Raw genomic sequence first — 14,261 nt, 5'->3', positions numbered from 1 at the left:
CTGACAGAAAAGAAAAATAATACTCTCTTTAAAATTTGTGATATTTATCACCCTAATACCAAAGCCAGAAAAAGATAACACAAGGTAAGAATATTACAGACCAATGTACCTTATGAATGTAGATGCAAAAATCCTCAAAAAAAAATTGCAAACTTAATCTAATAATACATTAAAGGGATTATACACAGAGATCAAGGGACATTTACCCCAGGTATGCAAAGGTGGTTTAACACAAAAAAATCAATTGATGACATACGCCGCATTAGTAAAATGAAGAGGGATAAAACACATGATGATTTGAATTGACACTGAACTACATTTGACAAAATCCAGCATACTTTCTAGAGAAAAACACTTAGAAAACAGGAAAAGAAGGAAAACTTCCTTCACATGATAAAGGTCATATAAGAGAAACTAACAACTAACATTATACTCAAAGGTAAAAGACTGAAAGCTTTCCCTCTAAGGTCAGGAACAACACAAGATACCCAATAACTGTGTTATTCAACATTGTACTTGACGTTCTAGACAGAGCAATTAGGTAAAAAAAAAAACAAAAAAAAACAAGAAGTATAAAACATCCAAATTGGAACAGAAAAAGTAAAAGTTTCCCTCTTTTCAGGTGGCATTATCCCATATAGCGAAAAGCCTAAAAAGTCAACAATGAAGTTACTAGAGCCAATAAATGAATTCAACCAAGTTGTGGGGCCCCAAAATCAAGATGTCAAAATCAGTATTGTTTCTATACACTAGCAATGAACAACCTGAAGAGGAATAAAAGAAGCTCCATTTATAATAGCAACTAAAAGTATCAGATATCCAGGGATAAATTTAACCAAACATGTAAAGGGGCATTACATAGAAAAGTGTAAAACATTGTTATAAGAAATCAAATCTGACCTCAATAAATGAAAGGACATTTCACATTCATGAATTGGAAGATTAAGTATTGCTAAGATGTCAGTTCTCCCTAAAGTGATTTAAAGATTCAATGTAGGGCAGGCCGCGGTGGCTCAGCGGGCAAGAGTGCTTGCCTGCCATGCCGGAGGACCTTGGTTCGATTCCCGGCCCCAGCCCATGTAACAAAACAAACCAAACAAATAAAAAATAAGAAAATGTTTAAAGATGTTTCCCTTTCTTCCTCCCTTCCATCCTTCCTTCCTTCTCTGTCTTTCCTTCCCTTCCTCCCTTTCTTTAAAAAAAAAAAGATTCAATGTAACAGCAATACAAATTCCAATGGCCTTCTTTACAAAAACAAAAAAATCTAATAATCAAATTTATGTGCAATGATAAGAGTCTTTGAATAGCCAAAAACCGCTTGAAAATGAAGAATGAAGTTGTTAGGACTCACATTTCCCAATTTTAAAATTTATTATAAAGCTACAATAATCAAAACAGTATGGTACCAGCATAAGGACAGACACAGACACAGAGAATAAAATGATGGAATAAATTGATCGAATTTAGAAATAAACCCTCACATCTATAATCAATGGATTTTTGAGAAGGGAACCGGGTCTACTCAATGGAGAAAGAATAGCCTCTTCAAGAAATGATCCTGAGGAAACTGGATATCCAATATACACACCACACTCAAAAATTAACTCAAAATGGATCAAAGACCTTAATATGAAAACCAAAACTATAACCTCCTAGAAGAAAATACAGGGTGTAACAATCTTCAGTACCTTATGTTAGGCAACGTTTCCTTGGACTTGACACGAAAAGCATGAGCAAGAAAAGAAAAAGTAGATAAATGGGGCTTTGTCAAAATGTAAAACTTTTGTACATCAAAGGACTTTATCATGAAAGTAAGAAAACAACCTACAGGATAGGAGAAAATATTTGCAAACCATATCTCTGATAAAGGATTAACATCAGAATATAAAAAGAAATCTTACAACTCAACAACAAAAAGACAAACAGACCAATTTAAAAATAAGTAAAAGACTTGAATAGAGAGATTGATCCAAAGAAGATATACAAATTGTTCAATAAGCATGTGAAAATATGCTCAGCATCACCAGCCATTAGGGAAGTGCAAATCAAAATTACAATGATGAATTAAGTATCAGCTCCCTATTCTCTTGTGTAGAATTTCTATTTAGATTGATTGTAAATTTTTGGAAATGGATAGTCATAATGGTAGCACATTATTGTGAGTTTAATTAGCAATGCTGAATTATATTTGTGAATGTGGTTGAAGAGGAAAGTTTTGGGTTGTGTATGTTACAGAAGAAAAGTCGGAAGATAAAACATGGGATTGTATAACACAATGACTCCTGTGTGGATAATGGATTGTGGTTAATAGTACAAATATAAGAATGTCTTTTCATGACTTATAGCAAGTGTACAACCTATTACAAGGTGTTAATGATAGGATGGTATATGGGAAAGATATACCTAATGTAAACTATGGCCTAGAGTTAACAGTAATACTTTAATATTCTTTTTTTTTTTTTTTCCTTTGCATAGGCAGGCACTGGGAATCGAACCCCGGTCTCCAGTATGGCAGGCGAGAATTCTACCACTGAGCCACCATCACACTGCCCTACTTTAATATTCTTTTATCATTTGTAACAAAGTTACCACACTAATGTGAACTTCCAACAATAGTATATATGGGAACATTGCATTTTTACATGACTTTTCTATAAGCTTGCAACTTCTCTAATTTAAAAAAAATAATGATAATTTACAAAAAGGCATGTTGAGTGAAAGAAACCAGACACAGAAGTACTACATATTATATTATCCCATTTATATAAATGAAACTATAAATAAAGCTATAGAGATAGAATTAGATTGGTGGCTATAGAGGGCTGGGGAAGGATAGAGGGATTGAAAGGTGACTGCTAAAGTATATGGGGTTTTTATTTTTGAAGTATTAAAATATTCTAAAATTGACTGTGATTGTATACTTTGGTTATATTTTGTGGTATGCGACTATATGTCAATAAACTTGCTTTCTTAAAAAAGAGGAATGGGAATGTATTATTAAAGCCATGAAAACAAGCTTAAACACCTCTAATCTAATCTACACAAATCCCTGGTTGCTTCTTACTTTGTTGAAAGTTCTAAAAAGAATTCCTCCAATGACATAATCCTTGTTCAAAACAGCTGGACATTCACATACTAAAGTCTACCCCAATTTATCAAAGAGTACTCAGTGTTGTGGTTAATAGTACAGAAAGGGAGTTTCAGAACATAAACCTTCATAGGATTGCCGGTTATTAGAACAGAAAGTTGCCTTAGATGTTTCTGAATATCTGCTCTGCCCGCTTCATTTTACAGGCGAGGAGACTGAGATGCCAGAGTTCTCCCTCTCCTGGTACTTAGACTAGCACTCAAGCAAGACATGGCACGTGGGCCACATACAAAGCACAACTGACATCAGCTGCACTGACTTGCTGAGTTCGGAGTCACCTTCAGTTCATAAGGTAACCTTTTTGCATTTTTCTATAGATTCTGAAATTGTTTACTTTAATGTTATCAGAAAGATGTTCTGTGCTCTGTGACTTCAGAAACATTTAAATATGTACATTTAATATGTATATATTAATATATGATTAATATTAATTATACTTAATTATACATATTAATTACACATATGTATTATACATAATTATAATTAATGTGTATAATATATAATGTGTATATGTATATATTAAATGTACATATTCAAATACATGTGTACATTTACATATTAATAGGTATATATATGTGTACTCTATATAGCCTACAGTACCTCCCATGCCCTCAGTTTTCTAACACTCATTTCAAAATGAGCACAGTCCCTACTATGTCACTGGACATACAGAGATTACTCCACAATTTAGTCAACATCATCATTCCCCCCTTCTTTATTTCTAAGAGATAATAGCTTCTTTGATGTCAGAGTCTGTGACTTGTCTTTGACATTCCAAATAACTCCATAAACGCTGATAGATTTAAGAATTGTAAAGGTTTAAAAGTTGACAAAATTTCAGTAACTGTTTTTCCCGATGATTACTGAATATCCCCCATTTATTGAACACTAATGTGGTCCCACCAAGCGCTGTCCTTTGTGCTACATGTTTATTTACTCTTCTAATCCACATATCAATCTATGAAGTAGGTACTATTATTATGACCATTTTATCTATAAGGAAAGGGAGTTACAGATACTAAACAGTTTGCAAAACTTCACATATGCAGTAAGCATGAATGTGAGGGTTTGAACTCAGGCCCGCTGGGTACCCCTGACTCTATAATAAATTACCTCTAAACTACAGAGAAATTAATAAATGTTTTACCCACAAGACTATCTTTAGAAGGATGGGAACAAAATAACCTGGATGCTTGCTCTTTAGTGTTTATCACTTCTTTTTTATTTCTTCCTCATTCTTGGATCTCTGTTTTCTATACCACATTATCAGAAACCATGACCATATAGACACATTAGCATCCTTGGCCCTTGTGTGATGCCGTTGAAGGTTCCTGTTCCGAGTGGGAACATTCTCCTCAGAGTCTTGCCTGCCCTGGTCAGCAGCAGAATCAGCAGCTATAGACAGGAGGGCCGGCGAAGAAGCTTGATTAAATATAAATGTCTGTGGAATCATATTTAAGGTAAGCTTTCTAGGTCACTGCCGTTGGGAATAGAAAATGATTTTGGGGTGAGTGTGAGATTAATTGCTAAATAAGTTAGGGTGAAAAATAGAGTACATGGCACCTATGGGCACAGTGAATTCAGCAACTGAGAATAATAATATTCAGAACAGTTTTAACAGTTTACCATGTAAAATATGCTATAATATCTTTTGTTTATTTTCTCTCATAAAAGAAAAAACATCTCAGCTAGGAAGACTGTAAGTGAAACATGTATAATAACTTCCACTAATGGCACCACTTAAAATGAAATAGAAATTTCCTTTTCCACTCACCTAACTCTGTAGCCATAGACATAAACAAATAAACAGAAGACAAGAGTTAAACTCATTGGAACTTATGCTTGAAACTTTCTATAAATTTTTGAGCCTTAAGGATAATTTGAAGGGATTTCCGGTTCCCACCAAAATGAAGTAGCACCATTCCCTCCCCTTACAGCTAAAGCCCTGGACATCAGGTAACTCCAAAGACGGGAAGGCTGCAAAAGATGGAAAGAAGGCTGTCTAGGGACCTTGGGACTTGATAAGCAACAAGCTGCTGAGGTGCCAGGGTTTCCTCATTGTCTCTTATATATATACAGGGCATTGTGGAAGCCACCAATTTGGAATCCATCAACAGACTGAAAAAAAAAAAAAACTGCGAGAAAGGTCTCTTTCCCTAAGCAAGTGACCAGGAAAAGGGCAGCCTAAGGGAGTAATCTTTTAGGCAACCTTTTAGGCAATCTCTACTCAAGCCAAATACCCAAGGAAAACTCTCCTCCAACTCCCTATCCCACCATAGCTAACTGAGGAGCTAATGTTTCATCTTAACTTGTCACCCTACGGAAGCAGGCAATGGGGCTATTATTCTCCTCCGCTTTGTGATGTCAGCACAAAGAGCTGACCTTTCATTCCCTGCACCATCGAAGCAGGCAGCACCCTGCTTTCCCATCAGAGTAGTGGCTGCAGGGTCCAGTGTTAGCTGAGCCTCCTCCCCCACCTAGCAGCAGAGGGGATTAACAAAGTGGTGTGAGGCCAAGAAAGTCCACACTCTACTTTCTTTCCACTGGTATCAGCCAAACCCCAGAAGTAGAGGTTGTTGGGGGATGGAGAGAGCTGATTGCCCACAAACCACCAGGTACCAATGAGGATGAAAGAAGGAGCTTGAGACGGGGCTGCCTAGTACTCCAGTCTCTGCCTCCCACTGGTGTCAGAGGAGCCAGAGGAGAGATGAGCCTTCACTGCTGTCTGGTATCTGTAGAGCAAAATACAGTGTGGTGAGGTGGGGCTAGTTGACACTCAGGTCCCCTCCCACAGTGATCTTAGGAGGGCACAGTGAGGAGCTTACCCTGACCTTTACCCAGCATCAAGGCAGAAGGAGGTGGTGGGAGTTGGGATAGTCAGCACTCTCCTTCCCCCAACTGCCCTGGTATCAGTAAGGAGCTGAGCTACCCTTGCCCTGCAGCAACAAGGCAGGGAGAGTCAGCATTTCATTTCCCCCCTCACTGTCAGAGAGTGCCAGTGGGATAGGAATCTACAGCTTCATTTGGAGGCAACAAGATGGTACAAGCTGATGCTATATTTTCTAATAACTGGAGCAACAACTAAGAAAATTATGCAAACTGGTATCCCCTAAACACTATTGAATAAATCAACATGGGATCCCAAAGATATTTTGAGCCAACAAGATAATGTTGTAAAAGTTTAACTGTTACTTGATTGCTAAAAAAGAAAATTTAAAAAGTAGAGATGGAGAATGGAGTTTGAGTTTGTGGAGGTGAAACAAATGAGAAAATTAAAGGGAAAGAATGAAAAAGGAGGAAAGTGATGTTACATGGATTGTTGTATAGGATTCTAAAAAGGCAGAAATATTACCTAATCTTTCTTCACCTAGCACAGGGTTGGGTCCACGATGTCCATTTATTCATTTCCAGCTGACATGGAGTATTCCCATTCCCATTTCCAGAAACACTTCCATGACTTTCAACTATTATCACCTGCATTTCTTTGAGGATTTTCTCTTATTTTCAAGTCCACTTTGTGCTTATGCAATAGTCTGGAAGTTTCAGGGTATTAAGGTAATGACCTCCCCTTAATCAAAGACCAAAGGGAGATGGTATATAAACACTTTAATTCATCCTTCTACCCTTAGGGTGAGAAAATTCTGATACTATGTTCTACATAGTTTCCTAAATTGTTCTCAGTGAGAGTAAGCTCCAATCCCTGTAGCTTCATATCAGCTATGTTTCCTTCCCTGTTTCAATTCCTTTCTCCGCTACGGGTGTTTCCTTTGCCTCCCCAAAAATGAATTGCACTTGAATCTGACTTTGGGTCAACTTCTAGAGGAACCCAAGCTATGGCATCATTCTACTAATATCTATTAAACATTTTCTAACTTCAGAGCATTACTGTATGAGTTGCTGCAGTTTTGGAAAGAACAGTATAAAATAGTCTTTTTACCCACAGAGTTGTCATTTTAGTGGAAGAGAATCATCTTGTTAGCAATGATGTGATTTTAATTGTGTTAAGTTCTGTAAAAGAGAAAAGAATTCTTTACAGAACTTAACACAATTAAAATCACATCATTTTAATTCTGTAAATTTTAATTTTACATCATGTTAAGTTCTGTAAAAGAGAAAAGAGATGAACATAAGGACAATCTAATGCTAGTGAAAATAAATAAAGCACCGTGGATTAAGCATAATCCCATTTGGAGTCATTAATCTAGGTTTGAATCCAATCTTATAAACAGTTGTTCTCTGCCACCCCAACTTTTCCTGGAAGGCCTGTCAGATGGAACATTAAAATAGCACATGTGTTCATTCATTCATTCATTCATTTAGACACAAATTTAAAATGTATTAAGTCTAATATGTGTTGGCACATGTAGGTATGACAGTATATTTTGAAGTGTTGACTCAAATAGGACATAATATCAGGCAAAAAAATTAGTGTTGACCTAAATAAATAGAACAAGAGAAGACAGTGAAGTCCCTGGTGACTGGAGGAATAGATTTCAGCATTGCAGGACTCATCCCCCCAACATAAGGAGGAAAATATCAGGATGAGAAGAAATATTATTCTCTCAGTTTCCAATAGAATATTAGAAAATCTGAAAGATTCGTAGAAAAAGAAAAAGAAAGTCGTAAAATATACTTGGCAAGTACATTTCAATTTATTTCACTTCATTGTTCTTTATCTATCTCATCTAAATAGTCCCTTTAACTTATCAGGATGGTTACCGTGAAGCATCCAAAGGGGGCTAAGGAAGCAGGGACTGTACTTTGCTCAATGACAGAATCAAACCTGATTCTTACTATGCCTCTGCAAATGTGCTTTTCTAAACCCCCAAATTGTAGCACCCTCATATTTCTGCTGTGATGAGTGAAATCCAAATCAATTTAAAAATCATTGCACTAAACAGCAAGAAGGAATTAAATCATCCCTTGGAGAGTGAGAAGAGATTCTAATATCTGTTTTATTGAATCACTTAATTATTTTTAAAGAGAGAGAGGAGCCTAATGTTTGAGAAAAGTCTTAAAGCAAGTAGAATAATTCCATAAGGCCTCCCCTTCTTGTGTGGGTCAACTAAGAAAATTCCTCCCTTAGCTTATACCAGCATCAAATGAAGCTTTTTTTTCTTTGTAACTCTTCCCTGGCATTCTTTTACCATATATATCATCACAATGCTGGGAGAGAGCAAAGACATCATTGGTTTCTTATCACAGGTTTTCATAATGCCCTGAATTCCCCTATTTCTAACATATTTACCACAACTGAAATGAAATAATTATTTAGAGAGATTATTGTTTAATATATTTCTCCACTGCTAAAATTTGGCCAGCCTCACTCATTAGGACATCTCAGAATGGTCATCGTAGAGTGTCCAATTTTTAAAAAGTGTTCTGTACAAAATAGAGTTCAAGAAATACTTGTTGAATGATGAGTAAAATGCAGAGAAAGTTGTTTATACTAATACATCTCTAATTTTAGCATATGTGAAAACCCTGGTTTCTTTCCCCCTCCCCCAGTCAGGCATTTTGATTAATTACTTTTGGACAGAGCTCATGATTTTCATTTCTAACAAGCTCAGGAGCGATGGTCAAGCTGCTGGTTTGGGCACCACTCTGAACAGCACTGATCTACATAATGGTAGATGACTGTAAGAAAGATAAGGTTCTGGATCTACACTTAAATTGCAATGGCCTCCTCAGCCGATTTGAGAAACTGAGCAAAATGATCAGGGATTTCTCATGGCCCATATAAAAATTGAAACACTGTATAAAATCGGCTTAGGCTAATGTTGTGGTCAGGTTCATGTGTCACCTTGGCCAGGTGGTGGTAAGTCTTTGTCTGGTTGGGCAAGTGCTGGCCTGTCTGTTGCTATGAGGACACTTCATAGAATTAAATCATGATCATGTTGGCTACATCCACAGCTGATTTCATTTGTAATCAGCCAAGGAGCGTGTCTTCTGCAATGAGTGATATTTAATCTAATCAATAGACGGCTTTTAAGGAGGATTCAGGATAGACAGCCTCTCATCTCTTCCTACTTCGGCCGGAGAGCCTCTCCTGTGATGTTCATCCAGACCCTTCATCGGAGTCATCAGTTTCACAGCCTTCCCTACAGATTTTGGAGTCTACATTCCCACAGTTACATGAGATACTTTTATAAATTTTACATTTATGGATATTTCCTGTTGATTTTGTTTCTCTAGAGACCCTAACTAATACAGCTAATAACAGACCCAGGTAGCACAAGGGATTATGAAATTCCCTGAATATTTTTATGCCAGACCTTATCTATCCATAGTGCACATCTCCTAGTATATCTCCAGTGGTAGAGGTATTTTCACCGAGATTTCATTTCTCATTCACTGCATCAGCTTCTGTCTTATGGGCCACAACCAAGTTGTTGTCCACCATTGTCTGCCTCCTAGGATTTCCAAACCACTGATTTGTTTCTGAGTTTTAGAGGACAGTTTCCAAAGAATCTGAAGTCTATGTTCACCTGCCTGATATCCATCATCTAGATACTGATGGCCAAATACCACATGCCAATTAAAATCTACGAGTATGTACAATCTTTTACACCACATCTGGTTAATATGTCTTTCTGCAAATTCCCTCACTATAATTCTCTGTTCACTTTATCCATTTTCAGAAAATTCTGGATTTAGTTCATACATCATACATTTACTGGGATCATACAATATTCCTGGCAGAATTGACACTCTAGTAGCTGTTCAGAACTGAATGCATTACAAGCTACTCCCTAAAGGATCAGAGACTCTCTCATAAGACTAATGTAATACAAGAACTGCAAAAAATACTAAAATACCAGAGAGACCACTAAACGGTTAACTTCAGAGTTTCTTTGTCCCCATTTTATTCTGTAACACAAAAGAGAACCTCTGTTGCTGTCAACAAGTGACCTTTCAACTCTAGTTGATTTGCTTCAATAGATTCTACCTTCTTTCCTTCTACCTCCCGGTTAAAACCCACTGACCCTGCTTTCTAGCTGGTGCTTCAATGTACTATCATAACAATCTAGGGCAAAGAATCAGAATGGATATTAAGAAGTTTCTGGACTTAAGATGGTTAGTTTTAACACCCAGTACACCAGGAACAGCAGAACTGAAGAAAAAACTTGTAGGGATTTCCTCATCTCAATTTTAAAATGGTTCCAAGAAGGTTTAACCATTCTATCAAATGAGCTCACAGTAGCCTTAGCTATGCTCTATCCATGAGGCTGTGATGGAACTTGTCATGCCCAGATGGGGTTGTAGCATTAACAGCTGCCTTCCTGGCCACAGGCCCAGCCACATAATCCACTAGAATATTTTATACCCAGTATTTTGCAGGAGTCATCTCCAACCCATGCTTGATCATCTCGCCTATTACATACTTTTAACTTCCATTCAAGTTCCTGGTTTTGTCCTATTCCCTTAAACTTGCACCGGAGATATTTACTTGCTTTCTGCTTCCTATCTTCCTTCCTGTATCCGAGGTTTAGACATCAGGCATATTTTGTTAGTAATTTATAGGCACCTCTATTAGATATGTTTCACAGTGCTTGTGTATTCACATTCCATTTCATGGAAAATCACCCTCCCTACTATTGTGTTGTCTTTTATACTATGTGTCTTTACTTTTGATGGACACCTCTGGTTGCACCACACAGTAGAAAAGTCCATCTGGGGGGTTGACTTTTGAACTGTGAACTGTTGTACATGGATAAAAATGATAAACTGGGTCAATTAGTTTCTTTCCTATTAGAATATACTAATTTGGAAAATCAGTGCCTGGAATTATTTAAAGAAAAGAAGCTGGACAAATTATTGATAGTTGCTGCAGTGTAGAGGAAGGAAATGAGAAAGTTTTGGGGGAGAAAAGCAATAAATAAGCTGAGGAAGTTGGAAAATAAAAGGTAATCGTGGGAAGATCACAGTGGCTTAGCAGGGAGAGTTCTTGCCTGCCATGCTGGAGACTCAGGTTCGATTCCTGGTGCCTGCCCATGTGGAAAAAAAAAAAATGTAATAGTGACACACAAGAATGCCATGCAATTGCTATGATTTCTGTTCCTGTTCTCAGAGACAAAAGGGGGCTGCAGTTCTAGCTTTTTGATTATCATAGAAACTCAGTTTAGTCTTGCAATAAGACTCCCTTTGCTGGAGCTGGACTTTGGGTAGATGTATGTTCCAGTAACCAAGGAAAACTGAATGGAGTAACCTTTTCTCACACTAATCTTTAGTCTTCAGCTCCAGAATGGTCTGGAGCACTACAATCAGCCACTCTTTTGACTGGGACATTATAGACATTACCTGGCCATCAACTGATTTTTCTGGACTACACAGAGCACATTTCATCCAAATGTCTCCAAGTTTCAAATCTTAAAAAAAAAAAACCTTCTAGCTGGGCTTTCCAAGTATCCTATCTGGCAAAGATGGGCAATTGAGGAAAAGTAGACTTGGGTTTTTTACTCCAATATTCTAGATTGCCTTTACTACTATCCTAAATTCTTTAGCCATCATAAATTTCTCAGCATTCTGATAGAACTGAAGAAGTATCTAAGTGTCAGAGACTGTCATACATCACAAATACCACATTAACAAAGTTCACCATCATCCTGAGTTCTGAACTGGGACTATCTATCCTCTCTTTGATTTGCACTTTATACTGGAAGTGGTCGCCTCTCCTTGTTATCTCCTCTTTCTCATTTTGTTCCAGATACTCATCTATCAGCAAATCACATTAGCCCTGCCTGCAGTCTTTAGTAAGTGGGATTTCTCTACATCAATTTTATGTTCACCTCCTGTGTTAGTCTTCTTACTTCTTTCCTTTATGGACATTGACAAAATGTTTCTTTTCCTCCTCCACATTCCTTTAAATGAGAAAAGTTACCACTTGTCTATATGCACCCCAAAGTATAGTCATAGAGAGTTGGAAGGGGAGGTGCTGAGTTGTCTTTATTTCTTCACTCTCACTATGTATAAGCAAAGAGGTCTGCCCTTCTTCATCTAATCTGGCTGCACTATAATTTTGGCAATGGTGTAAAGGAGATTGCTCTTTGAGGTGAGAGACCGCACTTCTAGCAGCTTGCCTGAACTGCAGTAGGTATATGAGGGACACTCCCTGTATAAGAGGAGCACTGGAGGAAAAAGAAAATGCAGAGCCTGCAAAGCCGTGGGGGAGTTCTCCAAATCACACCCTCTCCCTTCAAATATGCATGACCTGATGAGGCGGAGAAACTGTTCTGCTCTGCTACAATATCCGTCCCCATTCCCTTTTCTACACATGTAAGCAGCAAGCACTTATTGTCAGATTGTGACCCTGGGGAAGTCATTCATTTCCACTTGAACCAGCTGTTTCAAATAACGTGTGCATGTTGCATTTACCAAAGGAAAATTACACCTTTTTTTCCCTTCAATTCACTGAGGAATTTTTATTTGGAAAACATTTACTTGTATCTTTCAGCCATGGTGATAGATTTTGCAGCAAACTTCTCACTATGAAAAAGGAGCTCCAGCAAACTCCTAACCTTCTTCAAGTTCTACTGTGAGGCCAGGAGAAGAAGGCATGAAGAATGGTGGAAGGCTAGCAAAGTGTTCTTCTGAATGCGAGCTCATGAGGGCCAATTCTTAACACATATATTGAAACAGCATGTCGGAAGGAGAACATCATAGGGGTGGAAAAGTCAATGTAGGCTTCACATCTCGGATTTAACATTTTAAGTTACTAGGTCTTTCTAATCCATCTATGTCACAAACAAATAAAGCTACGCTTCAAGGAGGTGTATTAGTTTCTAATAATTAAAGTTGTTAGCTACAGATTTAAACATTCAGAAAAATAACTTATGCTCTTTTAATAAGACAATGAAGCTTAGAGATCATTAGGAGTGAGAGCACTAAAGATTGTTTTTCCAGTTCAGGAAATAGGATTGCATTAAGTGAGGCAGCAATATTCTATATTCCCACTCTCTTTTGCTAGATCAAACGTATCACAAGTAATCTACACTTCAAGGACACTTGTATTATGAGTACAGTGTCTTGAAATAGTCTTGGTGGGCAGTGGATATTCTATAAACATGTTGTTAGTAAGTAAATGCATGAATTAGGTCTAAAGAGAATGAAGATAAGCAAAGGTGCAGTATTCATTCAATAAGAGATGACTAGATGAACAGCTTTAGGTGCGTTGAAAGATGTAAATAAATGAAGGAGATACTGTCTTTGCCCTCCAGCATTATTTGGTAGTCAGAGCATATATAGGGCATTTTCCAGGAATCATGAGTCATCTTGTGACTGGACCATCAAATTTGGGGAGATGTGAGAATTAATGTTAAATACATTTGTAAATACAGAATGATATAATCTAATAAAAGACTGAAATCTCAGAACCATTGAGAATGTCTGATCCAGAGGAAAGGTTGATCAGATAGGAGAATTAGGAGGCTATACAATAGCCTCATTTCCTAATTTTCCAACTATAACCTACAGGACAGAAAGGAATGAATGGTAGGGTTCTGTGATCTATTTCCTTACTTGGACCAGAGTCACATGGGTTATATTAAAAAAATAAATAGACTAGTGTGTGGGTTTGTGTAGGTAGTGATGAGCTGTTCATCACCTAAAATAGCATGGGATAAAAGTGGTCAAATTTGGCTTTTTTTTTTTAACAATTGGAATTTACAGGATGAAAAGAAAGGAAAAAAAATGTTCATGAACTGCCAGTGCTGAAATGGAGAAGCACTTAACCTAGGTACACTGTGCAGGAAGAAGGGCAGGCTTAGATGAAAAGATGAAAATTTTATATATGGAATAAAATGAAATAAATTAGACTGAAAAGAAGAGAACAGGAAGCTTCATAATATGTTACTGAGTGAGAGGAGGCCAACTTCTATCAAGGTTATGGAGAAGAATGTCAAGAGGAAAATGTGACTTTCAGGAACTGTTCTGGGCAGATGGGCTTTTATGCTTCTTCTGCATAGGAAAGAGGGGATAGGATAAGTGCAACTTTCCTTCTTGGGAATTTGAGTGATGCTTAGTGATGGATTGACATTTATTGAGCTCTGACTCCCATTGCCTCTATTTAAAAGACTTTTTTATACATTTATTCAGTTATTCCCTGGCCATAGAC

The 14,261-nt window shown here is 37.3% G+C and overlaps 2 long non-coding RNA genes across 9 annotated transcripts in view; one reads left to right on the top strand and one right to left on the bottom strand.

The window, feature by feature from the left end:
• Positions 1-14,261, bottom strand: part of LOC143644884 (uncharacterized) — a 170,244-nt gene that overhangs the window by 8,817 nt on the left and 147,166 nt on the right. The gene's annotated exons all lie outside the window — the stretch shown is intronic.
• LOC143644883 (uncharacterized) overlaps positions 1-14,261 on the top strand; it is a 67,182-nt gene that overhangs the window by 30,558 nt on the left and 22,363 nt on the right. For all 3 annotated transcript variants that reach the window (XR_013156927.1, XR_013156925.1, XR_013156926.1), the window contains exons 2-3: positions 3,295-3,440; positions 4,419-4,608. This is a non-coding gene — a long non-coding RNA (uncharacterized LOC143644883). The remainder of the gene's footprint in view (positions 1-3,294; positions 3,441-4,418; positions 4,609-14,261) is intronic.

Source organism: Tamandua tetradactyla, chromosome 8 (genome assembly GCF_023851605.1).
Source record: "Tamandua tetradactyla isolate mTamTet1 chromosome 8, mTamTet1.pri, whole genome shotgun sequence".
Classification (NCBI taxonomy): Eukaryota; Metazoa; Chordata; class Mammalia; order Pilosa; family Myrmecophagidae; genus Tamandua; species Tamandua tetradactyla.
The sequence above is the reverse complement of the archived record's forward strand: the minus strand, read 5'-3'. Positions and strand labels throughout refer to the sequence as shown.